Below are 25,633 nucleotides of genomic sequence, written 5' to 3'. Positions count from 1 at the left end.
AAAGCTAAATGACCCTTTGTTATTAGTTATAGAAGGCTTCTTGTTCAATTTGGGGGTGAATGGCAGACTTAGCTGTCTCTTCCATGATTCTGTGAATCCTCTATTACAAGAGACAATGGAAAGACTCATCCCCCCTCGAGGCCTTTCAGCAGATCCCAGGATACCACTGGAGAGATTGCCAAAGGAATTCTTTGTTGGGAGGGGGGGTTCAATTGGTCAAGAGGGCCCCTGAACTTTGGTTCATTTTTGAGGTTTTATAATTCTCTGACATGAAGAGACTTGCCAAAAGCCATGCTTTCAGTCAATCAGTCAAGAAGTATCTATTAAGCACCTGTTTATGCCCCAAATGCTGTGTTAGGTGGGAAAACAATTACCAAGAAATTGTTCTTTGATCTTCATGGGGGTGACCACAAATATACAGCACAAGCACCTAGAGAATAAATAGAAAGGAAACAGCACAAAATGCAGCAACTCTCCTCACTGTCAACTCTGTTTCCCCCAATAAACCACATATGCTTCGTGGTCTTTGGTGTCATCATGAGGGTTCAAGAATCACATATCTCTCTTTAGAAATGAACAGATGACTTCTGAAAATACATTTCATTCACAAAGTCTGTGATATTTGAAATCCCTGGACTTACAAAATGTGCTTCCTCACTTGCCTATTGTATAATATAACAGAGTCCTAGACTTCAGTCAGAGGGCATTGGGCCAAAGCCTCTCTCTTTCACTAATTATCTGTATAACCTTATGTAAATCACTTAACTTCTCTGCTTGATGAGTGAAATTCTGAAAGATAAAATTCCAGGTAATAAAAATCAACTTAATAGCTAGACTAGCCAATAATCAATAAATTAATTATCAGTGATTTCTCTTGGTAATCAAAGATGTCAAAGGAGACTCTGAAATACCTTAAATCACACATGTTTCTTCTGACAGAGCACTCCCCTGACAAGTGAAACTCAACCCTAATCGACCATTTAATGAGGAGCTAGGCTAAGAGTCCTCAGCCCCTCCAAATCATTCCATCATAGATGGGGGTGGTCAGCTGAGAATGTGGATTGGTCATGAGGTAATCATGGGCACCATCATCACTCTGGGCACCCCTATCAGGTTGTTTTCCCATTCATGAACTGGGTTGCCCTAAACTCTAATGAAAAGGAGCTAATACAGAAGCTCATTCTACCAAGGAAGTACCTGACTCAAACTGGATCCTGTTTAAGCCATAGAAATCAGATTCTCAGTTGGGTGGGGCTCAGCCCAGACGCCTTGAGAAGAGCTGGAATGTTTATGACATTCTTTAGTGAAAGAGGGGCTTCTCTTTAAGCTAATCTTTTGGCAGAGAAGGGAATTTAACAAATTATTATTTATTAATAATAAAGTGGTACAGTATTAAAATTAATTTCTCTCATCTGGATCTCAGTTTCCTCTCCTAAACAATAAAGGAGTGAGACTAAATGACTTCTGAAGAGCTTCTAATCTCCAAAGCTAGGATCCTATGTGCCTATAAGTTTTCTGACCTAGAGGGGAAACAAAGTATTCCCCTTTCTAATTTTTACTTCCAACCTTTCTAATGCAAGGTTTTCTAGGGTGTCCATCAACACTAACCTTGGATATCCCTAGGCAATGCCTTCTTCATGCTTTTGTGAGAATGACATTGCATCCACTCCACAGTGATTAGAAGCCAGAGCTTTCCGAAGAAACCATAGCAACCAGAAGGATTAATTTCTGCAGCATCTCAAAAACACAATCATCTTATCTCACAACCGCCCAGAAGATAGCTCGTGCGCATCACTGCTATATAATTCTTTAATGTAAAAATGAAAACAACACCCGGGAAACCTAACACAATCTCCCTGGGTACATGGGTATTGAAGGGTTTCATAGTAGGAGAAGTCAGTGCCATAAAGCATAGTCAGAGTTGTAAAATGGTAATTAATGGAGTCAGTAGATGGGACCAGATCATACAATTGCCCCTTCCCATAATGCACTGTTTCCTGGATACCTTGTTTTAATAGAATTTCCTTCTTTCCTGGCCAAAATCACATTTCCTAAAGGAGTATAATCTTGTTTTGCCCGACACCTCATTTTTTTTCCAGACAACAGATGAAGCTGTCTGTCTTAGTGAACTTCTCCTCACCTCAGCTTTATAGAAAATTCAACCTGACCCTCACTCATGCCATTCCCTACTGGCAAAGCAGGAGTCCAGGATGATCTATTCAGCCATTAGCCCTGCCATGCTCTCTCTGATTCTACACATAATGAGACACATAAGGAGCTAACAGTTAGCCTCTTTGTATGGGATATTTCACCCACTACAAATGATTCCTAAGATGACTAAAAACTGACTCAAATCAGATCAACATAAAACAACTATGGTCTTAAAAGTTAAGAAATTATTAATTCAACTGCTTTGTTAAGAGAGGAATATTTTAGCAAAGTTTTCTAATCCCCTCATGGAATTTGATTCAACAAAGCATCTATGGAAACATAGGGAGATTTTTTAAAAATACATCAAAGACATTTATTTATACAAAATTCAAGGGCAAATAGCAGCATTTATTATTGTGATAGCTAACCTATCAATGAGAGGCAGTATGGCATAGTGAGTGGAGTGCTAGACTTGGATTTAGGAATACCTGGGTTCAAATTCCACTTTACCATTTAACTAGCTATGCAACAATTAGGGAATGATTAAATAATAGTGAACATTTATGTAGCACTTACTATATGCCAGTCACTATGCAAAGAACTTTACAACTATTACCTCATTTCATCTTCAAAACAACCCAGAGAGGTAAGTGCTATCATTATCCTCATTTTACAGATGAGAAAATTGAGGCAAACAGAAGTTAACTGATTGCCCAATGTCACAAAGCTAATCAATGTCTGAGGCAGGATTTGAACTCTTACCTTCCTGACTTCAGGTCCAGCACTGTGTCTACTATACCTCTTACCTGCCTTTAACCTCAAGCATCTTTCAAAGATTACAATCATGAATGCAGTTTGCCTTGTTGGAGAAAGTTCCCACACTAGGAGTTCTCCTGCCATTTATGTTACACTTTCTTGATTCACTAAGATCCTTGTCAGTGCAAGAGGAACTGGCAGTAGAGCTCCTAGGAGAAAATCCAATTCCATATGCTTCCTTCTCCCCTCTAAAGCCACTTTTAGAAAAGTCTCAAGGTAATTATATGGGATCAATTCTCTCCCCCAACTTTGGAGGGTGGAGGAGAAGTAGCATTTCAATATTGAAGGAGCATATTAGAAAGGAATCCACACTGACAGCGAATATAAGCAATAGTTCCCTTGTGTGAATTCTCTCCCATGTGTAATACTTGTAGAAATGGCTGAAATGAAGAACATGCTGCTTATGGCTTGGTGCCAAGGAAAATGTATGTCAACCTTGTTATGTCTCACAAGTGTCCTTCTAGACATTAACAACATCCAGAGTGGAGAACACCTAGGGACCGAATCTGTGGATCCAATCTCTCTGGTACACCTGAATTTAGGATGGAACTGTTCACTTTAGGAAGTGTCCTATATCTCAGAAGGAAAATTTGCCCAGTTCTCAAGCTGCAAATGTACTCATTTTGATAGACAGATGTGTAATCACACGGTCTTAGGAGTTTTTGAAGTCAAATGACATTGTACTTATGGGGTTTTTTTGTTTTCATGAATTTTTTCATTATTAATAAAGATTAAGATGCCAGATCAAAAAAATTCAAAAGTCAACAAGCAAGTATTACATGATTACTAGATGCAAGCCATTGAATTAAGCCATGGAGATAAAAAGATGAAGCAATCCTTGCCTTCAGGAAGCTCATGTTCAATGGAGATTAAATACAAGTCACTAATGAACGTATAAGAAGACCAAAACCTAACACAAAACACAAATGTTAGGACTGGTAGCTATCATCCCACTTAAATAACAGAACATTATTCGGAGTGAAGTACCACTTTTGTTTCCACCAATCATTTATCTTTCTGTATATATTCCTGTGTAGAGTAAAACTTTTCCATTCTATACAGTGGAAATACCTGCCTATTACAAACAACTCTTGTCCATGCATTTCCATAAATCCTCTAATCAATAGATCACCAAATATTTATCAAGTGCCTACTAAGTGCTAGTCATTTTCTTGATACTGGCGATACAAATTCAGTTACAAAGCAACTTCTCCCCCCAAAGGGCTTACATTTGGATGGAGGAGTCCAGAGGTATTTATGTAAATATCTACAGAATACAAATGAAGAGACTAAATGCAAGTCATTACAAAGTACTTAAATTCAAAGTGATACAGAGGGAAACAACTGGCTGCTGGAATGATGGAGAAGAGCTTCATGGAAAAAAGGATTGTTGGGGTCCATCTTGAAGCTTTCTTCAACAGGAATTCTAGAAGATATTGAGGAGAATGAAGTGACATGCAAACACCAGAAACAACCAATTCAAAGGCACCTAAATGGGCATTGGAAAGTCACATATGATAAACAGAGTAACTTACAAAACAGTACAATAATAGAATAACTTAAAAAGCTTAACAAAATTGAGTATGCTAATTTGGCTGAATCCTAGAGTAAGCAGAGTAATATCCAATGAGGCCTGGGCCAGCTTGTGAAGCTAAAGAGAGTAGCTTGGAGTAAAGGAGTGACATAGATAGATGTATGATGAAGGAAAATCACTTTGCAGCAGCGAGTACGAAGGCTGGACTGGAATGCGGTGGGAATTGAGGTAAATGACATAGAATAAGGAGAAACTTGAAGAAGAGAGAGCAATTAGGAGGTTATCACAGTAATAAAGGTAAGAAGTAATGAGGTCCTGATCTAAGATGGTAACTATGTGGAGATAGAAGGAATGTGGTATGAAAAATATTGGGGTGGTAGAAACAGGATTTGGCAACTGATATATAATGGAGAGTGAAGAATCAAGGATAAATCAAAATTACAGGCATAAGAGATTGGGAAATGAAGAATTTGGAAGAGAGAAGGGGGAATGATAATGAGTTTCACCTTAAACATGTTGAGTAAGAGGTGTCGCTGACACACCCAGTTTGAAAGGTCCAGAAAGTAATTGGTTCTGTGAGTGGGAAGTGCAGGGAAGAGACTGGACTTTGATATAGAGTTTGGTAAGTCATTGGCATAAACATGTCAATTAAACCCATGGGAGTTGATGTCATCAATGGAAAGACACTAGAGAGAGAAGGCCATTGGACAATCTTAAGGGAATACCTACAGTTAGCGAAAATGGTGTAGATGATGAGACAGCAAAGAAGACTGAGAAAGCACCGGGAAAGAGTAACATCATAAAAAGCTGGAGAAGAGAGAGTATCCAGAACAATGTGGTCAATAGCGTCAAACACAGCAGAGAGGTGAAAGAAAGCAATTTAGATGGAGTGAAGTTGGAAGCTAGATTAGTTAGGTTGAGGTATGGTATTTTGCAGTCTTGTCTAACTCTTTACAACCTCATGTGGGTTTTCCTTGTTAGAGATACTAGGGTGGTTTAGTATTTCCTTCTCCAGAAAGTGATTTGACCAGGGTGTCTGAGACCAGATTTGAACTCATGAAGTTGAGTCTTCCTGACTTCAAGCCTGGCACTCTATCTACTGTGCTACCCAGCTGTCCTAGTTGAGATATGAAAGGAACAGAAAAGGCCATAAGCAAGGATATTTCACAGAGTTTGAGGTAGGAGGAGAGATATTTGGATGACAGCTTGAGGGAATAGTGGAACCTTGGAAAGGCTTTCCCTCCTCCTAGGCCAGGGGTGGGGAACCTGTGGCCTGGACTCCACATGTGGCCCTCTAGGTCCTCAAGTGCAGCCTTTTGATTAAATCCAAACTTCATAGAACAAATCCCTTTACTGAAGTTTGGATTTAAGCAAAGGATGCCTTTGAGAACCTAGAAGGTCACATGTGGCCTCCTGGCCACAGGTTCCCCACCTCTACCCTAAGCCACCTGTCCAATGCACTGGCAAGTTTACTCTGCTTCTTTCGATATTCCTGGGGACTGGTGCTGTCCTTTGGCAGTCAGCTTGGATCTCTCAGTCTCAGAGCACAGGCAGAAGCCCTGCACATTATGAGGGGTGGGCACTCTAAGGTCTCGAAGGTTGTACCAATGGGATACAAGTTCTGATTGGAGAGATATCAGTGACAGAACTGGTAGCAGACTGTCTCCAAATTGGTCCAGAGAGAACCTTCATTCCCAGAAGATTACCCACTAGAATAACCAGATGATTACTTGGTTTTAGCTATGGTGCCCTGTGAAACAAGTTTAACACATAAAATAGATAAAATTGGATGCTACTCTTTGTAACTGAAGAGGGAGAATCTTTCTTCATTTGTTTCTGTGAAATAGGGTGATAAACATTCCCTAACCCTCTCTAAGCTGATAAACAGTTGATAGTGATATGCCTGATTGCTAACCCAGTGATTTTGGGAGCCTGCCACAAACTTGACAGTGAGATTAGCTTAGAGATCATCTTCTTTGATGCTGTCCTTTTTCTGTATGAGAAAACAAAGACCAAAAAGGTTAAATGACTTATCCAAGGTCACACAGCAGATTTGTAGAAAAGCCAAGTCATATTTTGAAGTGGATGGGAAGACCTGAATTCCAATCCTACCTTTGATGCTTACTATCTGGGAGATGCTGAGCTAGTGCTTTACTTCTCTGAGCTTTCGTTTCCTCATCTGTAGAGTAAATGTGCTGGAAATGAGGGCCTCCAGTTCCCATCCATCTCTAAGTGGATGATGCAATGAATGTGACCTTTCTACCTTCCTAAACCACTGTGCTTTCCGATCCATGCCATCGAGGTAAAGAAGCAATGTGATACATAAATGTCTCCATGGTCCCAGGGTGAGCTTGCAGAAGCTTGAACTGGCTCATTGTCAATATGACCATTTATACTCCAGAAACTGGCGAAAGTTACGAATCAGATCTTGATTTATTGTTTTGTCAATTGAACTAAAAAAGGTAGAGAAAATGCTGACAAAGCAGATTAACCTTAGAACTCATATGCACGTCTTAGAGTATCAGTTGTTAAACATTTGGCATACATTCTTGCATCTACCAAGAGATTTATAAATTGTTGTTTCATTGACACTTTGGATAACTCATTGAAACCTTTAGGTCCACCTTTCAAAACAATGTTTTTAAAAGCATAAATAAAATATATGGAATTGAAAGGGAAACCAATGGTGTTAAAATTCGTTTATCCATCTATAATATATATGGGCTACATATATGTATATGCATATACATGAGTGTATATAAACATAAATTATAAACTGTACATACACATGTATATATATAAATGTACATATATTTATAGGTATATAATAGGCATATGTTCATATACCCCCAAACTCCTCTATTTGCTTTGCCTTAGAAAGTGTCATTTGCTTTCTTATTCATAAGAGCCTTATTCAAATGTTCCTTTGCTAAGGATCATACTTGTTTGGCTTTATGTCATGATGCTCTAGTATTATTGCTATTCCAGATGGTAGATCTAGAGCTATAAGAGACCTCAGAGATTCCATCATTTTACAGATGAGGAAATTGAGGCTTATAGTTTTAATCACTCACCTAAGCTCACATAGAGAAAAGTGGTATTTGAGTATATGCAAACAAAACACAATTCTATTTAAAAAACTAAATAAAGGTTAAAATCTAAAATGAAGTTTCAAATGGGTTTAAAATGTCAGTATTTAGGATAGAGATATTAAAATCTCAATCATAGACTTGTCCCTATGTTGCTCACCCTACTCTGCAGTTCTTGCTAATCAAAGGTATTTTTTTAAGTTTTTTTTTAAATCTAGAACATTAAAGAAATCAATTCCAATTAAATGAATTAGACCCAATTTCTCTTTGAAAAGTGGTTGTGAGTGGCATCCATTTCTCCATCTGTTTTTGATGCTTCTAAATAACACAACATCATTGCCCCTCTCAGGAAAAGCCCTTCTTGACAATTGTAGGCTTCAGGAAAAGCACTGGATGCTGTGTCCTAGGAACTGGAAGACCCCAGTCTTAGCCCCAGTCAAGTTTTGTCACAACACCTGGCATAGAGAGACTTCGGCTCATTTTTAGTGATGCCGCACAAAGTGATATTTATAGAGTGCTCTAAAGTTTGTAAGGTGTTATGTGCTCATCTGTTCATTTGACCCTTTCAACAAGCCTGTGAGGTACCCTTAGACTCCTCTAAAATATGAGATACCTTAAGTGATTCCCCTAGATCCCATCCCAAGTAAGTGTCAGATGTCTTCTGGGTCTCCCAATCCAGCCCTCTATTCCTTATGCCCTACTGCCTCTCAAGGTCAGGGTTTTAAGAATCTCCAATTTTGCCCTTGATGAATGTTTCATGTCGTCAGTCTGTGGCCATCTCTGGCATTTTTCAAAATAAAAGACCCTTCTTATCCATGTTGCATGATTGTTGATTGTCTCATGGGTGTTTGTCTCTTACATGTGATTAATATCCAAAATGTTCTTTCTTTTTTGTCTTTCTTTCCTTTTCCCTTTTTGTAGAAGTTATTGAGCCTCCTACCTCTAGCCCTGTCACAAGTCCAGGTCAGTATCCACATACATTCACAAAGTATGTCTGGGTACTTCTCTTCATTTAACAGGTTGTCCCCATTGTCATAGCAATAGACAGAGTGCCACAGAGGGGCCATATTCTGGAGTACCAGGAGTACCAAGGACAGTTCCCTGTCCTTGTGTGTTTGTTCTAATATGATCTGCTGGGAGGGTTGATGATCTGAGACTAACATCTTCCACTCTACTCTGTAGAAGCTCTACAGTAAATCCACACCATGTCAGGCAACCCAAACAAGGTGATTAGCTTTTGCAATATCCTTGCAAACCAAGCTATAGAGATTTCACTGGTTTTCTGTGCTGCTATCAAAAAACTATTTACTTTGACCTGATGTTACATTATTGTAAAATCATTATGAAACAGGAAAGCATTTAGTGTTTCTAAAAAGAACAATAGCTGGGGGAAAACCTATACTTCCACTCTTGGTGTATTATCATGGCGGATATTGGCTCTCTCGAAGCTGTCAAGTCGAAGTACTTATTTCAGTTGTTCTGCTTTATTTTCAGATGCTTTCTAATTCAACCTCAAATACTCATTCTGGAAAGATAGGCTATTGCTGTAACAACATTTAAAGGGTCTTTTTTAAAAAACTGTGAATGTTTTTTTTTTTCTTGTCCTCATGTGATATAAATAAAACCAAGATAAAAGCTGTTGATACTAGAAACATCTCTGATCTTGTTGTGCTAGGATTTGGCAGTTCAATTGGGCTCTTGGCTATTTGAAGCCAAAAAATAAAATGAAAAAATGCTGAAGCTATTTAGCTTAGTCAAAAGTTTGTAAGGATTTCTAGTAACTGCTGAGCCAAGAGTTTGCAAATGGTATTCACTAGAAAAGAAGAGTGGGCAAAACTTTCTGGGTGGATCACCCATTCCTAGTGATTATACAAAATTTTACTGTAAGCTAGGATTGGTGAATTCAATTCAATTTAATTCAAAAAGTTATCTATTAGATATTGCTATAATGTGGTAGGTATCAGGAATAAAAAGGCAAAAAATAAAAAAATCAAAATTTTCTCCATCAAGGAGTTTATATTTCAAGGGGAGAAAGAAGAAGAGGAACTCAATATATGTACAGATAAATCAATAAAAATTCTATGTGAAATAAATTCAAAGCCATTTCAATGGGGAAAGGGGGAGAACAAAAATAAGAGAGATTATTAGGAAAAGCATTGTGCAGCTGAGCCTAAAAGTCAGTTGGGGAATCTAAAAAGTAGAAGGGAGGAGGAAGAACATGGCAGGTAGGGGTACAGATTGTTCAGACACAAGGTGTTCAGAGATTGAATGTTGTATACAAGAAACAAAGAGGGAAGTTTCTCTGGAAATCAAGTTTATGAAGGGTGTTCATTTGAAATCAGCCTAGAACTGGAGAATTTAGAATTGAGATAGAAACTGCATTAACTAGAATCATTCAGAAATATGTTTTTAAGATAACTGTGTCACTTGAATCACCCAGTTTTACATTATTTTTTGAGATCATATAGACATGACCAAGAATTCTGAATCATTTCCAGAACAATTGACTTTAGACTATCCTAGAGCAATATGAAGAGAGAACTGGGAGCATCCATTTTGAAGATGACATTCAAGGTCAAATGGGAAATCAATGAAACTAGAACTCTTGAGCACTAGAGTGTGATTCTTAATCATTAAGACCCATCATTCATTAAGGCCTGTTATCTCTGATTACTCTGAAGAAGGCTTTGACAAATCAGAGAACTTCTTGACCCCAGTTTTGCTATTGAAAATAAAGCAAATACATACTTACAACATACTGAACTCCTTCTTGTAATATAGAGATTAAATAATTTGTTTAAAAGTCATCTTAAGCCATGGCCTAAATGTTTTTTTTCTTTTTAAAGTATGATTTGGAAGTATATGTGTTTGACTTAAGTCTTGTAAGGAAAAGATTCAAATGAATTTATATTCACTATAAATCCAAAATGTTGTAAAAAGGAAAAGGAATTGGCACCTGTCATAGTGGGAATCTGTTCTCTACATGGCAGCAAAGTTACCTGAAACTGAAGGGCAAGAAGGTTTCTTTTTAGTAGATTTCCAACAATGGGCTTTTTCATTATGTAGAGGTCCTTCCAATGGAGTTCAAGTGTTTTAAATGAACAATTCACCATTGCCATCGGTCTTTTAGTCTACACTAAGGAAGCATCCTACACAGAAGTAAAGCAAAGTTCAGACAATCTGTTTAGAGGAAGGATCCTCTACTAAATAATTTATTGTTGCAGTTGCTCAGTCATTTTTTCACTCATGTACAACTCTTCATGACACTATTTGGAGTTTTCTTGGCAAAGATAGTGGAGGGTTTGCCATTTTCTTCTCCAGCTTATTGTACAGATGAGGAAATTAAGGCAGATGGGGTTAAGTGACTTACCCAGGGTCATGTAGCTAGTAAGTGTCTGAGACCAGATTCGAACTTAGGGAGATGAGTCTTCTTGACTCCAAGTCTGGCAGTCTATCTATTGTATGACCTAGATACCCCATCTATTAAATGACTTCTTGGGTATTCTTGCGTGTTAAGATTTCAGTCATTTGAAATGATGGGTCTTTTTTTGCGGGGGGGAGGTATTTTCTATAGTACTACCACCAATGGATAGATTATCTAGGCTCTTTGAAAGATTATAATAATCAGTTCACTTTCTTCCTCTATGTGAGCAGAGAAAGAGATTATAAAATAGTTCCAGATGTATCTCATAGAGTCTAACATTGTGGCTGGAGAGTTACGGCAGAGATAAAGTGGGTACCTTCATAGAAAGATAGGAAACACAGAGGAGAGACAGGTGGAATTTTATTCAGATAATTTATGGCCATAAATTCTGAAGAAATGAGTACACTGAGTCCATAACTTAGATTTTTTATACATTCCTGACAAGTCAGGATCTGTTTCAATTGGCAGGAAGGAAAATTGAATTATTAACATCATTATTCAAGAAAAGGCCTATGCAATATAGCAAGTAGTGAGATTAAAAGAAAACTCTGCTTTGATCAGCTCCAGAGTCTCAGAGTTTGAAGAGTAAGAGGCATTTTTCAATCTGAATGAAGCGTACAGGACATTTGAAAATTTAAATCATTGCTATTGCTATTTCTCTTCTCCAATCTTCCCAGTAATGACCGCCATATTTGAAAATGACTTCAATCATGTCAACGATTCTGGCTAAATCTTATTTTCTTCCCCTCAGCAAGATAAAAGGTGATGTCTTTTATTACGCTGCAAACTTCAGTTGATTTTAGTGTTAATATTGGTCCAGCATTAGAAAAGAATATCCAATAATTTAGGACAGAGTTATAAGTTATGAAAAAAACAGGCCAGTAGTCCCGAATAGAAGCCATTAGCTTTCCCGCAGCTTGTCAAACTACAGAATTTCACATATGATGTTATATTAAGATGATCCCCACAAAAGTGATGTTTTTGTTCCATCAAATTCATTGATGCACCTCACAATTTAAGGGAGCAGCCTGTTGCTGGAGAAAAGAAACGGGTCTGGGAGACATAGTATATTGGTTCAAATCCCAGCCCTGGTTTGGATCCCAATATTGCCACTTGTTACCTGGTGACATTGGGTAGATCCCTCTCCACTCGTCAGTTTCTTCTTCTTAAAATAAGGTCACTGGGTTAGATTGCCTCTACTGGGTTTACCAGTTCTTAACCTGGTCCTTTCACTCCTCCTAAATCTATCGCACAATCCAAAAACAATTACGTAACAATAGGACAGGACAGCGCTCATTTGTGCTGCATAATCTTAAAAGAAACTAGCACATAAAGAAGTTGATTTTATTCAGCACCAATTTATTTAGCACGTGCTATGTGCAAGCTGTTCTATGGGGGTTAGGGATACAAAGCCAGAAAAAGAAACGAAAAGAGTGCCAAGTCTTCAAGGGACGACGTTTAATGGAAGGAATAAACATGAAAGCAGAGAAGTGGAAAGCATATACAAAGTAATAGTAATTTCTAAAAAAACAGATTAGTTACTCAATTTACAGAAATTTATTGAATGACTATTACATGGCAGGTATAGTGCTAGGCATGTGGGATACAGAAACCAAATAGGAAACAGTACCTACCCTCAAGGAGCTTATGTTCTAAATACCAAGATAACATGAACATTGCAATGCGTGAGGCATATTAATGAATACATACAACTTAGTGGAGGTGAAAGAGGTAGGCAATTGCAGGGATTAGGAAAAGTCTTATGTAGAAGGTGGCAGGTAAACTGTACTTTGAAACACAGATTCATCTGTTGACTACATAAACAGACTTAAAGTACCAGTACTTTCATAAAAAAACCCACTTCTCATTTATCTTCTTAACCGTAAAACCCATCATTCATTGGTCCATGACAATTGTAACTTAAAAATAATTCCATTTTGTAATGCATGCCCTTGCTGTTCAGAGTAAGTGATTCCTCCCTTTGTGTGTTTTTAGACAACTGGAGGCAGTCTTTTGTATTGTTGACTTTTATTTCAGGAATTAGAAATTTTTGAAGGTCATAGAGATGGAGTTGATGAATTGGAGAATGATATTAATGATTACAGTTCTTGAGGCTTTATGATGCCTTTTAGATTTCCAGGACTTTTAAATTACTTTAGGTCTTCACGGAACTAATGTCTCTATTGTAGAACTCAAGAAAGAGGGGAAAAAAAGAAAGAGAATAAGTAGCATGTGCCAAGGTCATACCAAAAGTTGAAGGATAATTTTAAGGTGAGAATTATCCAGACATTTTACAATTGTACCTCAATTTAAGCAATGAGTGCTTTCCTAAAGAGTTGAACATAAATTGGAATGTTGGTGAAATGGACCTTAATTAGTCCAGCATTTAGTTGAGGAAGAATTCCTCTTACCATGTATCTGGCAAATGGACATCAGTGACGCAGCAGTCAGCACCTCCAGAGTGAGCCCTCTTGAAATATACTAGATAGAGGTCATTTAAAGGAAATATGGTCTGACTCCTGTTATCAAATTAATAAACCCTGCCAAATGGCTCCATTTTGTAACGTCTATTTTTACCCTTTGGGCTTTCATAAAGTGGAAGGTGCTTGGGTTTTGTTTAACCTGGCAAACTAAACTGACTTTCTGTCTCTGAAAAATCTTAAGGTAAAATCACAACAGTTTAATCTCTTACTGCAGGCTTGATCCCACGTCATAGGAAGTTTACGATCGTAAACATTTATCTGTGAGCTGAGATATGAGATCCTGCAAAACAAACAGCATTCTTATCGCGTTAATTTGAAATTCATTTTAAGGTTTGAGGTTTTTGGTTAAAAACAGCTTCAAACAATCAGGCTTGCATTATTCTCTGATTGTGAGATTGTAACTGTTTTGAAAGTTCAGAATATATTTCAGAATTCTAATTAATATGCTCACATATAATGAATTCAGATATTAATTATAATTATCCATAATTAGTTGATTAATTTTCTAGATACAAGCATAGCGAAAAACTACGGTGCAATTTAAGACATAAAGTTCTTTATTAAAATTAAAAAAAGAATTCTCTCTGCTCTGCTTCCCAGTATTTATTCAGTCCATGATTTGTCAACAGAACTTCTTCTCTGCCTCAAAATTCATGTTTTACTTATTGATTTTAGTAGACTCATTATAATAGTTCAGAATATATCTATACACCTCCCTCAGGAGCACAGCGAAGCAATGAGACTTGATTGAGATAGTCACCAGAAAGCTGGAGGATTCTGATAAGGGATTACAACTATGCACTGCCCATTAAAATCCCCTTCATTGGCAAAATCATCATCATCACTACCACCAATGTCTATTACATGTCCATTTGTTCTACATGATGACGTACTGGGCACGTAAAGATAGAGAAAGACAAAAGCCCCAGTCTTTAGTCCCATGGAAATGAGTTGATGTTTGTAGTAAGGAATTGTACATGGTATGAAGACTCCACTTACACCTTAATGGGTTTCTCACTTTCCTGAAACAATGTTCATATCACGATAATGTGTGAACTTTGTTCTTTGGCACCTAGATTTTTTCAGCTATGACATATCAAGCACATGATTTGCCCTTCACAAAGCATGAGTCCACTTCTTTAGCTTTCAAGTGAAATCAGGATCTAATGGAAAATAATGGCATGTGCCTATAAATTAATCTCCCCAGAGTTCATTCTAGGGTCAGTCAGTCTCCCAGCTGGTGTGACTCCTTGGTATGTTCTCCTTCTGAGGCTTTTGTGGTCATTCTTCATTGATATTACCTGACATGGTTCCTCCAGAGGACCATGATTATCATTCATCACTTTCCCAGGTGTTTATTCTAAGACCCTATAAAGGGGTGGAATAATTTCTGCCTACCAGACCTTTCTCTCATGGTTTCTTCTTACCATGCAGTGATCCCCTTTCTGTAAATGGTGGAAATTAGTGCGGGGTGGGGAGCGAATAGGATCCAACCTCTTTTGGTCCATCAGTAAGAGGTGGCTCCATCAAATGTCAATCTCATGGCTATGAGTTCAGAGCTCTTTTAATTTAGTAACAACATCTGTCTTTTCTGTTTCCTGCTGTTAACATGAAGTGCCAAACTAGGTACCCCACTCTGGATTTCTCATTTATGTTAAAGTAATGCTGGGATGGGGCCTCAGAGAAACATTCCACAAGCCAGGAACACTTTGCTCCTCACAACTACCTAATGGATCTATGTCCCCAATATCAAAATGACTCCACAAGTTGATGTACTCTCTTCTCCCACAGGCTAGTGGGAGTCCCCCACCCACACACCTACTTATGTCTTCAGTCACCCGTGGCTGCTTCTCTCCACATCCAGGGTAGGGAAATCAGACTGACAGAATGAAATATGGGTGATGGGGTCAAGCATTCTTCCAATGTTGTCACACACAGTGGTAACAAAAAGCTTCTGTTTGTGTTTTTGCCCTTTTTACAGGGGAGATCATTGCTTATATTAACATTGTACAGGAGCTACATCTGCTCTGTCCCCAAATCAGTAAATGTAGTGTCTTATAAGAGTAAAAATGATTTTAGTGTTATGTAGAGCAATAGGCAGTTGAGTGAAATGTTCCATTTAAATAATTTTATCAATATGCATTTATTGAGTACATTTACAAAGGAAATACTATGTCATTATGGCGGGAGAAGAGGTGTTAGTAACTGGAGAGTGATGAATAAAGTCTTCAGACAGTCGAGTGGAACTGAAGTCACACAGTCATGCTGTGCATTCACCACAACAGGGAAATCAGTTTATTTTTCCAGTACCTCACAACCCACTAAAGCTTTTCCAAACCTCTTCTTCTCTCCCTAGGCTTCTCACACTATGTTTCCTTCTCAGTCTCAGTTGAGAACCTTGCCTCTTGCGGTACTGCGGAAACTGGGGCCATTTGATGGGAGCTCATTTTTATTGGCTTCTCTTCATTTCAAAACCCCTTGACATCATCATTCAATATCTCTGAAAAGGAGATGGTCCTTCTGGCCTAGGTCAGCTCATACATCTTATCACACTGACACCTCTATTATCGGCTCAGTCTCTTGAATCTTTAGTCTGTATTCATTCCTTCCATTGCCTTTAAACATGACTATCTCCCTAATTCTTGAAAGGTGATAACAGGACTTGAAAACACCTTTACCAAGCCCTGCCATCACCTCAAGCTATCCTCCTAGAGCTTTTCTCCCTTGCTCAGTCATGCTCTAAGATTAACTCTACTTGCTCAGTTTCCTCTCCAACCCCTTGTGGTTTGCCTTCCAACTTTATCATTCAACTAAAATTTCACTCTCTGAAGTTACCAATGGGATATTAATTACCAAACATGATGGTCTTTTTTTTTAACTTTTCAGATGCATTGGACACAGTCATCCACCTTCTTCTCATTCACACTTTCTCATCCTTGAGTTTTTGTGACAAGAGTCTTTCCCCATTCTCCTACTTGTCTGACCTCTCCTGAAACTCATGTACTGGTTCATTATCCATATCATACTCCCTAACTATGAGTTTTCCCCAAGGCTCCTACTATTCTCTCTAAACTTGCTCTTTGTGATATTACTGGCTTTCATGGATTTAATTATGATCTTTATTCAGATGACTCATAGAATCATAAATCTCTTCTCTGAGTTTCAATCCTATATTATGGAAGACTTTTAGAAATTTAGAATTGGATGACCTATAGGCATCTCAAACTCAACATGTCAAAAAGAAAACTTGTTATCTCCCCCCCCCCCAAAAAAAAGCCTATCTCTTCCAAACATCTGTGCTTTGTGTAGAGAACATCCCCATCCTTCTTATTTCTTAGATTTTTAACCTTGGGGTTTTCCTTGACTGCTCATTCCTGCTCATCTGACATATTTAATCAGTTGTAAAATCTTGACATTTCTAACTCCACAGTACATCTCACATCTGACTCTTCTCTCTAATCAGACAACTACCAGCTTAGTTCAGGACCTCCTCACCTCTTTCTTATTTTATTGTGATGTCCATCCAATTAGTCTCCTTGCCCCAAGCCTTTCCCTATTTGAGTCCTTCCTCCATACTGCTATCAAAAGGATTTTTCTGAAGTGCAGATCTAACCATGTTCAACCTTCACTCAAAACCTCCAGTTTCTTAGTATCATCCCTAGAATTAAATAAAAACTTCTCTGTTTACCCTGTAGAGCCTTTTGCAATCTTCTGCCAAGCTATCATTCTAGCCTCATTGTAAATTACTCCACCTCCTGCATCCTGAAAAACAGTCAAGCTGGCCTTCTCTCTATTCTCAAACATGACACCCTGTTGTCCATGGCTGGGATACACTCTTTCCTCACCTTCATTTCGGAGAAACCCACTTTTTCTTCCCAACATAGACCAACATCTTTTTCACAAAGCCTTTCTTGATTTCACTACACTTAGTATCTTCCCTCCCTAGCTTTCTTTTACTTAGTGATTTTGCCTTTATTTGTATTTATTCTCTTATGTTTGTTCTGCATGTGCCCACAGGTGCCTGTTGTCTGCTGTGTTATAATATGAGCTCTTTGTGAGTAGGGATCATCTCATTCATTGTACCTGGCACATTGGAGGCATCTAACAAATACTTATCAACTGATTGCATAAAGTAACAAGAGAGGTGAACTTGGAGAAAACTGAATAAGCAATAGAGGTGAGAAGGGAGTGGAGGACATTCCCCTCGTAGAGGACAGTCGGTGCACAGCACTGGGGGCAAGAAATGAAGTGTCCTTTGGCAGAAGTATTAAGAAGGTCAGTCTGGCTGTGCTGATAGGGCCATGAAAGGAAGGAATGTGGAAAGGGCCTGGAAAGGTGGGCTGAAGTTGGCTTGTGAAGATCTTTAAATAGTAAACAGATTTGTATATTATTTGATCCAAGAGCCAATTAAGAACAGCTGGGACTTGGTAGAACAGATATTGACCTGGTTGGTCTCGTTCTTCAGGAATATTGAGCCGGAAGCTCTGTAGAGAGGAAGACTTGAGGCAGGGACACAGCACAGGAGTCTGTTAAGATAGACCCTAGTAAGAGGTGACCTAAAGGGGGCCTTTTCTTTTTCCACCAGATATCTCAGATCAGACTATGGTAGATAACCACTGATCCATATATGGCACACTAGAGACATACAGATAAATATTCATTAAGCAAACATATGAATTATTTGCACAGCACAGAGACAAAAGGGTACATTTAAAAGATTAAGGACTGGGGATAAAATGAGAATATGTGTTTTAATAGATTGGACTGTGAAGCAATTAATTAGCCAGGCAAGACTTCACAGATGATATTCAATTTCTATCCACCTTGAAAGCTGCCTTCTTATTTTAGTTCTATATTAAATGCATTTTGGGTGTTAAAAAATTTGGCTGAGAATGAGAAACTGACATCTATTATTTGAAATCAAAAGACCCCTGGACCTTATTTTCTTTAGCACATTCAACATTTCAAGCATTTGTAAAGTACCTACTATGAGCCAGGCACTTTGCTATTCATTGGAGATGAGACAAAAATAAATAATCTCTGATGTAATGAAACTTCATGAAATCACTTTTCAAGGGAAAATATACAAATAGATGAGTCAATACAAAAGTGTTAGGGGTGCATTAATAATAAGAGGAAAAATGCAGATCTCATAAAGGAAGTGAAAGGAGAGCAGACCACTGAAGGAAGTCACCAATTCAAAGAGGCACAGTTAAGTGAAGACTGTATTTCAAAGATAGTACAAGGGGAAAGAGCCCACTGGCCAAGGCAGGGCATCTGAAGCTGCTGATTTCTGGAGGAGGGTGAGAAGGATAATAGATGAGAAGGAAAGGATTCCATCCTTTAAAAAAGTGAGGAAGTCTTTTTCTAATGACTGTGAAGATATAGGCTACATGCTCTCCAGAATTAATCAGCATATAAGACAGAAGCCATGATATCCAGGATGTGCTGCTGAACAGATCTTACTTCAGGCCATTCTTTTTATGTGGAAATGAGTCTGAAGAGGCATTAAGGTGAGTCCTGCCCCTGGTGCCACTTCACACATGACAGCCTGGAAGAGAGTCCTCACAATGTGCTTATATCCAATGGAGCAAGGAGCTGTATTGGAAGGAAGGATTCGTCCATTTAAATGCAAATAGTCATGAAGCAAGTTTAATTAGTTGTATTGATCGTCAATGTTAAGTTTAAAATAAATCATTTATTTTAAAAAATGAACTCTAGGAAGAACATGTTTTTTCCTCTCCCAATCACTTCTGCCTCGTTACCAAGAGGATGGAGGAGGAGGGAAGGTTGGGTAGCACTCAGTTTTGTCTTGACACCTTGTTATGACAAATCTGTTTCTTTCCAAAGATGGAATAATTTCTTTCCTTTCCTGCAATTTTACTGGCCTAGGAGGATAAAAGGATAATAGATTTAAGTTTAAAAGAACTTAAAGCCCATATACTCCAACCCTCTCCTTTTGTAGAGGAGGATACAGCAAGAAAAGCACCTTTTCCAGAGTCCCATAAATGGTAAGAGTCAGAGACATGACAGTAACTCAGGGTCTCTGACTCTAAATCCCAAGGACGTTCTCTTTACCCATTCTGCTTCTGATGCATTGCCTTGTCCTTCTGTTTTTTCCAAGAAGCTAACGGGCATGTTGAGATTCTTATCAATAAATTTGGATATTTCAACAGTATTTTTCTACTTACACTGAATTTTATAGAAAATTAGTTTATTGTAATAAGGATAAGAAAAAAAATCTAACAAACTATTTTTTAGTTAGGTATCCTACTGGAGTGGGGGAAGGTATAATGAGCTAAGCTGTAGAAATTATTTGATAATTACGATGGATAGAGTAGAATAAAAGATCCTAATGTAATAGACAAATTCTAATTGACACAACCCCCAGGTCAATTAGATCAGGGATCTATACAGGAAAGAGCCAGAGATCTGAGTAAAGCCTGAAATGCTTAAAGTAATGACTTTCAGTCTAGTAAGTGATTAAGCTTTCAATAATGTATGTGCTAGATGGTTCCCCCTTGTTTGTAGACAAAGAATTCTATAAGAGAATTCAAATAGCTGGAGGCGAAGTGTTTGTTTGTCTTTAAAGTTACCTTAGTTAGGAATGTTTTAAGTTAGTTTCAGTTCAGAAGGTGGAATTTCATGATTCAAATTAGTTTCAGTTCAGAACGTGGAATTTCAGCCAGAAATTCTGTAGCACATATTTTGGGGTAGGGGAGCCTTCCAAGTCCTTCTTAAATGATAACAATAAGTAACCATCTATCTTGCCTACACACGTGGTCTGCCCTGGGCAAGGGGACCCTTGACTTTCAGGTTGAATTCAACAAACAGATATTAAGGGCCCATCATATGCAAAGTGCCAGACTAGTTAATGTTGATCCAAAAATGGTGGCATCTTGGCACCAAAGAGGCTTATAATGGAATGGTAAATTTAGCATATACAGTATAGTATAAAAATAACAAGAAGACTGGGGGATGCTTTAGTAGAGGTGACACCTTAGTTACATCTCTAAGAAAGAGATTCAAACTTATGTTTGTGAGAAAAGAATGTGGTTTTTTTCTGCCTTGCTTTGTTTTTTAATATATAAACCAAAAGAATTGAATGAATGTGCCAAGGTAGGGGTTGCTGGGATAATTTAGGGAATAGTTCAAAGGCTCATTTGATTGTACAGAGAATGCATGCATTCTACTCAAACAATACTGGCAAGGTTGATGGTAGCCAATTTGTGGAAAGTATTATATGTCAGACTAAGGGATTTGTATGTTATTCTGTGTTCAATAGGGAGTCATTGAAGGTTGTTGAGATTGGAAAGACTGGGTTTGTTGGCAGCTGTTGAAAGATATATTGGAGAGGAAAGAAACTAGAGTTTAAAAAACTACCTTCCAGGAGTGTATATTCAGTTGTTCCTGGGCAACAATATTAAATATGCCACCCAGGTTGTTCACGGAATTTCTTTTGTTGAGTAAAGGAAAACTTTACCCTGATCTTGAAGCATTTCAGTGAGTGAATTTGGCATCTTTAAATCCAATATCAGAACAGAATTTTAATTTTTTTTTGTAAAAAATAATATTAATATTTCTATAGAATTTGTGTACCCTAGTGAATGGATACTTGAGATTGAAATCAGGTGGTCTTGGATTCAAATCCTCCCTCTATCACTTGTTATCTGTATCATCTTGAGCAAATTATGAACCTCAAGCAATTTCCTAATGCTCATCTATTAGCACATACACAGGTTGCAATGTGCTTCAGAGGAAGGAGTTTCTATGCTGGGACTTCATCACAAAGACAAAAATCAGAACACTCACACATTCATATATTGATATACCTAGAAAATAGTAATTTGAATCACTGCAGAGGTAAAATTGCAAGTATAGGTGAAGTTAAAACAAACAAGTGGGTAGATATTATAATTCAAGAAACATAAGTAAGACACTCAAGCTCCCTGGGCCTCAATTTCTTTGTGTACAAAATGAAGTTGCCAGAGATGGTCCCTCACTACCCTTTCACCTCTAGACCTGTGATCTCATGTGCCCAATCTTGAAGTTGGCCGTTTCCTATCATTATGGCAGGACAAGAACATTTTTGGGCCCACCATCATCTTATCATGCTTCTTCAAAATCTAACAGGAGGCCACATTGTACAGTGGGAAGATCACTCAATCTAATGGGTGAAGACTCGAGTTCAAATCCCAGTGTGATAGTTCTGGCCCTACCCTTAGGGAAAGACTGGTTGAGTTTCTTCCAAAGGGTTCCAGGCAACCTCAAGGAATTTGCAGGTATTTCCTTTCTCTGAAATTGGTTCAAGCCTCCATTAGTTGTGTTCTCCCCACTTCAGGGGCCTAGTGACTAGCAATACCTAACCACTTAACACTAATTTAACCACTTAACATCTAATATCTTTTACAAGAGAAAATTTGCTTCAAATACATAGCCAGAATAAAATATAAAAATTCCCTCCATCACCTCAGGGGCATAAGTCCCCTTGGTCTCTGGTAATGTTGAAATTAGGTTCATAGTGTAGCTCAGTTCCTACATAGCATTGGTCCCATCAACTTTACATCCAGAGCTCGTATCATTTCTGGCTTCTACTGGACTAACTCCTAGACCCTTGTTCCTAAGGGTACTGATGCTGGGCTGCCTTCAATACCTTAGATTCCCAGAATCATTGATCCCTATGGCTCTTGGCCCGGGTCAGAGACTATGTTCCATGTACCTCAAATGACAAAAAAAGAGCAATGGTCCCATGTCCATTATTAAGGGACCATGTGGCCTTGGGTGTAGAAAAAAGGGGTCTGCATGGTTGTCTCTCTAGAAAGTGCCAGGGAAGGAGTTCCTGTGTTCCCTCAAACATGAATGTGGATAAGGCACATCTTCCTGACTTGGCCCCTTTTCAAGAGAGAGATCATTCAAGCTCTAGAGTCAATGGAAAAATGTTGCTTACCACCAAGCTTTAGGCCAAGCAGAAAGAGCCACATAATTTCAAAGATTCCCTTGGAAATAGCTCCCTAGCCTATTCCATTTGGCTGACATGATCTGAGCAAACTGATGGAATGTACTAATGACCCCCATTCCACCAGCTACACTCTTCACCTGCCCTGTGACCTAAGCAAAGTCACATAAAATTGCCAAGTGTTATGTTTAAAATGAGAAAATTAAGCCAGATGATCTCTAAGGAACCTTCTAGCTCTGGAGTGGTAACAAACGTACTGATTCACTCTGGAAATTAGGCTCATATTCAACTATGAGAAAGCAGACACTAGGTGGCAGCTCTCTGCCATAATTCAGGCAACAGTTTTAAAAAGACATTTTCACCCACTGGCTTAAGTGGAGGTATCCTTTGTCCATTGGTTTTCCTTTCCAGGGGGCTCAAGCAAGGTTCACAAGGCCACAGTTTCTCAGAATAAGATGGTCTCAGGGTTGGAAACATTTATTTGTAGCTAACTAATCTAACCTGTAGCTGAGAGCTCTCTCCTCCAACCTTCTCTACAAGTAGTCCTCTGTCTTTTGCCTAACTGTCTCCAGTGAGTGAAAACTCAGCGTTCACCCTTGCAATTGTAGAGCACAGCACTGCATCTCTCATCTCCATGCATCTGGAATGGAAGTCCCCTCACACCTGAAATGAGGAAAGTCCTCCCTTCTGCTTCCTTTTCTCTTGATTCTTCCAAGACTCCATTCAAGGCCCAGCCAAAGGCTGTTCCCTATCTCCAGCAGCCTCTTATGCTTTCCTTTTTCAGGTTCCCTTTCATCTGTTCTGTATATATTGTCTGAACACTTAGATATTTACATGCATTTGGCTAGAATATGCTTCTTTAGGTCAGGGATCATTTCTTTTCACCTTTCTTAGATCTCCAGTGCTAATAATAGTGCCTAGCGCACAGTAGTTGTTTAATACACTGTGTTGTTGTTCTTTCATTGTCGAATGGGACCAAATGGGCTAGCATTCCCCTTGCTAAGGATGAAAGAGGGTACTAGTGGCTTTTATAATCCATATTCCATCCAGGCATTGCCACTTATTCTGTGGCATCTAACCAAGTCACAGAACAAATACTTGTTGTCTGATTAAGTCATAAGCATGTAAGGAATGGAGTGGGGAAATGTTTGACAATAGAAGTTAGAAAAACATGAGCTTGAGCCTTCCCTCCCACACTTGCTAGCTCTATAAACCTTGGCAAATTGCCTGATTTCAGCCTCAATTTCTTCATCAGGAAGGATATGGGGGAAATAATAGTACTTACTTCACTGGGTTGTAGGGAATAAATGGGATAATATGTGCAAAGTACACTTAAATTATTAAGGCACTCAGTAAATGTACAGTGTCATTATTACTCTAAACTTGTGTCTTGAAAAGAAAACTGAATTTGGATTCATAAGACATGGTTTTGATTCCTGGATTCTAACTACGAGTGTTGGGCAAGGTATTTAACCTCTCTGAAACTGCTTCCTCATCTCTAATATTAGGGTAGTGGAATGGGTGACCTCTGATGTCCTCTATGTTCCAGATCTATGATTCTAGGTTCATTCTCCCTCTTCAACTTCTATGAAAATAGTAGAAAAATTATTGTCCACCTTGAGCACCCTGGACAGAGCACAGGGAGACCACAGCCATAGCAGCAGGGCCCAACTGGCCTAAGAAAGTAGCTCACCAACTAGGCAGAGGTAATTCTGCCTGAAAGTTTGGAACATGCCAAGAGCGATTGACTGATTACCAACCACTGATCTCTTTCCCTTCACCCTAGATAAATACAAAAGCATAAGAGACTTGAGAAACCTTATGTGAAACATCTATGTGTCCTTTGGGGTACTTCAAATATATATCTACCAGTCCTTCCAGCTCAGCTAGATAGATAAGGGAGTGAGAGGAATTTCCAGTGGAATATTATGGTGGGGATTGTTGTTTATTTAATTTTTTCCTTCTAACCATCTTACTATCATCCAAGTTGTTCCCCTCTCATCCTACCTAAGCAGACGGGGAATTCTGTTGAATTCTTTGATATGTAGGCACTTTAAGGTTTGAAAAAGGCTTTCTATACATTTGATTTTCACAACTACCATGGATGGTATAAGAAGTTGTTATCCATTTCTGCATGTTAGGAAACTGAGACTGGTAGAATTTAAGTGACTTCAGCAGAATCACATAAATAGTAATTGAAGCAGGATTCAAATGAAGATGTTTCTGACTTTTAGTGCCAGACTCCTTCCAGAGAAAACATCCTCTGATCCTATGCATCCTCTTTTCATGTTTATTTTTTAATGGAAATAACAGTACTGAATCACAGACAGTATCAGGTTATCCAGCCTTGTCAGCACCCCCTGTGTGACTGATAGCATGCCTGTTTGATACTGCATGTTTGATACTGCATCATACCTCTGCTGGAGGACCTCTCCTGAGAATATATTCATTCCTTACAAGCTAGTCAAGCTCAATTTCAGACAGATCCAGGGGTCAGAAAATTATCCCTAATACTAAACTGATATACTCTGCCTGGAATGTCAAATGATAAGAACAAATTTGAGAAATTTAAGGATGACAGAGCATTTTATTCCCAATTACCCAGAACATGCTCATGACTTCACAAAGTCTTCTTTAGGTTTTTCATCCTCAGTTGTTTCTCATGTGCTTTTACTTAGCTCATCGTTCTGGTTATCACTTAACATCCGTGGGCCTCAGTTTCATCATCAACAAAATGAGAGAGTTAGATTAGTTGGCTTTTGAGGTCCCTTCCATAGCTTATATCTGTGGTCTTGTGATCCCCCTCCGGAAACACTCTGACCTGTTAAAATCCTTGCCAAAATGGAGCACAATGTGTACATAACATTGTGATATGAATGAAAAGCCTCCACTATAATAGCCAGCCTAAAACTAGCATGCTTCTTCCTCCCAAACCTCCTGATGGCCTGCTACTAACACACACACACACACACACACACACACACACACACAGACACACACACACACACACATCAAGTAGTGCTGTTCATATGCCAATAGCTCTGTTCTCCCTCCCCCAATTTTTGATGCAGCTCATGGAGCTATCCATGGTGCTGATGTTCTCTGAGAAGTCACTGAATCATAGAATCTCAAAACTTATTGTGGTCTTGGAAGATATCTAATACAACATAGAGCTAAAAT

The 25,633-nt window shown here is 38.5% G+C and overlaps 1 protein-coding gene and 1 pseudogene across 1 annotated transcript in view; both read left to right on the top strand.

Annotated features, from left to right (window-relative positions):
* Positions 1 to 25,633, top strand: part of NEGR1 (neuronal growth regulator 1) — a 1,077,808-nt gene that overhangs the window by 910,229 nt on the left and 141,946 nt on the right. The window lies entirely within an intron of this gene.
* LOC140530690 (U6atac minor spliceosomal RNA) lies at positions 23,416 to 23,555 on the top strand (annotated as a pseudogene).

This window comes from Notamacropus eugenii, chromosome 2 (genome assembly GCF_028372415.1).
Source record: "Notamacropus eugenii isolate mMacEug1 chromosome 2, mMacEug1.pri_v2, whole genome shotgun sequence".
Taxonomy (NCBI): Eukaryota; Metazoa; Chordata; class Mammalia; order Diprotodontia; family Macropodidae; genus Notamacropus; species Notamacropus eugenii.
The sequence above is the reverse complement of the archived record's forward strand: the minus strand, read 5'-3'. Positions and strand labels throughout refer to the sequence as shown.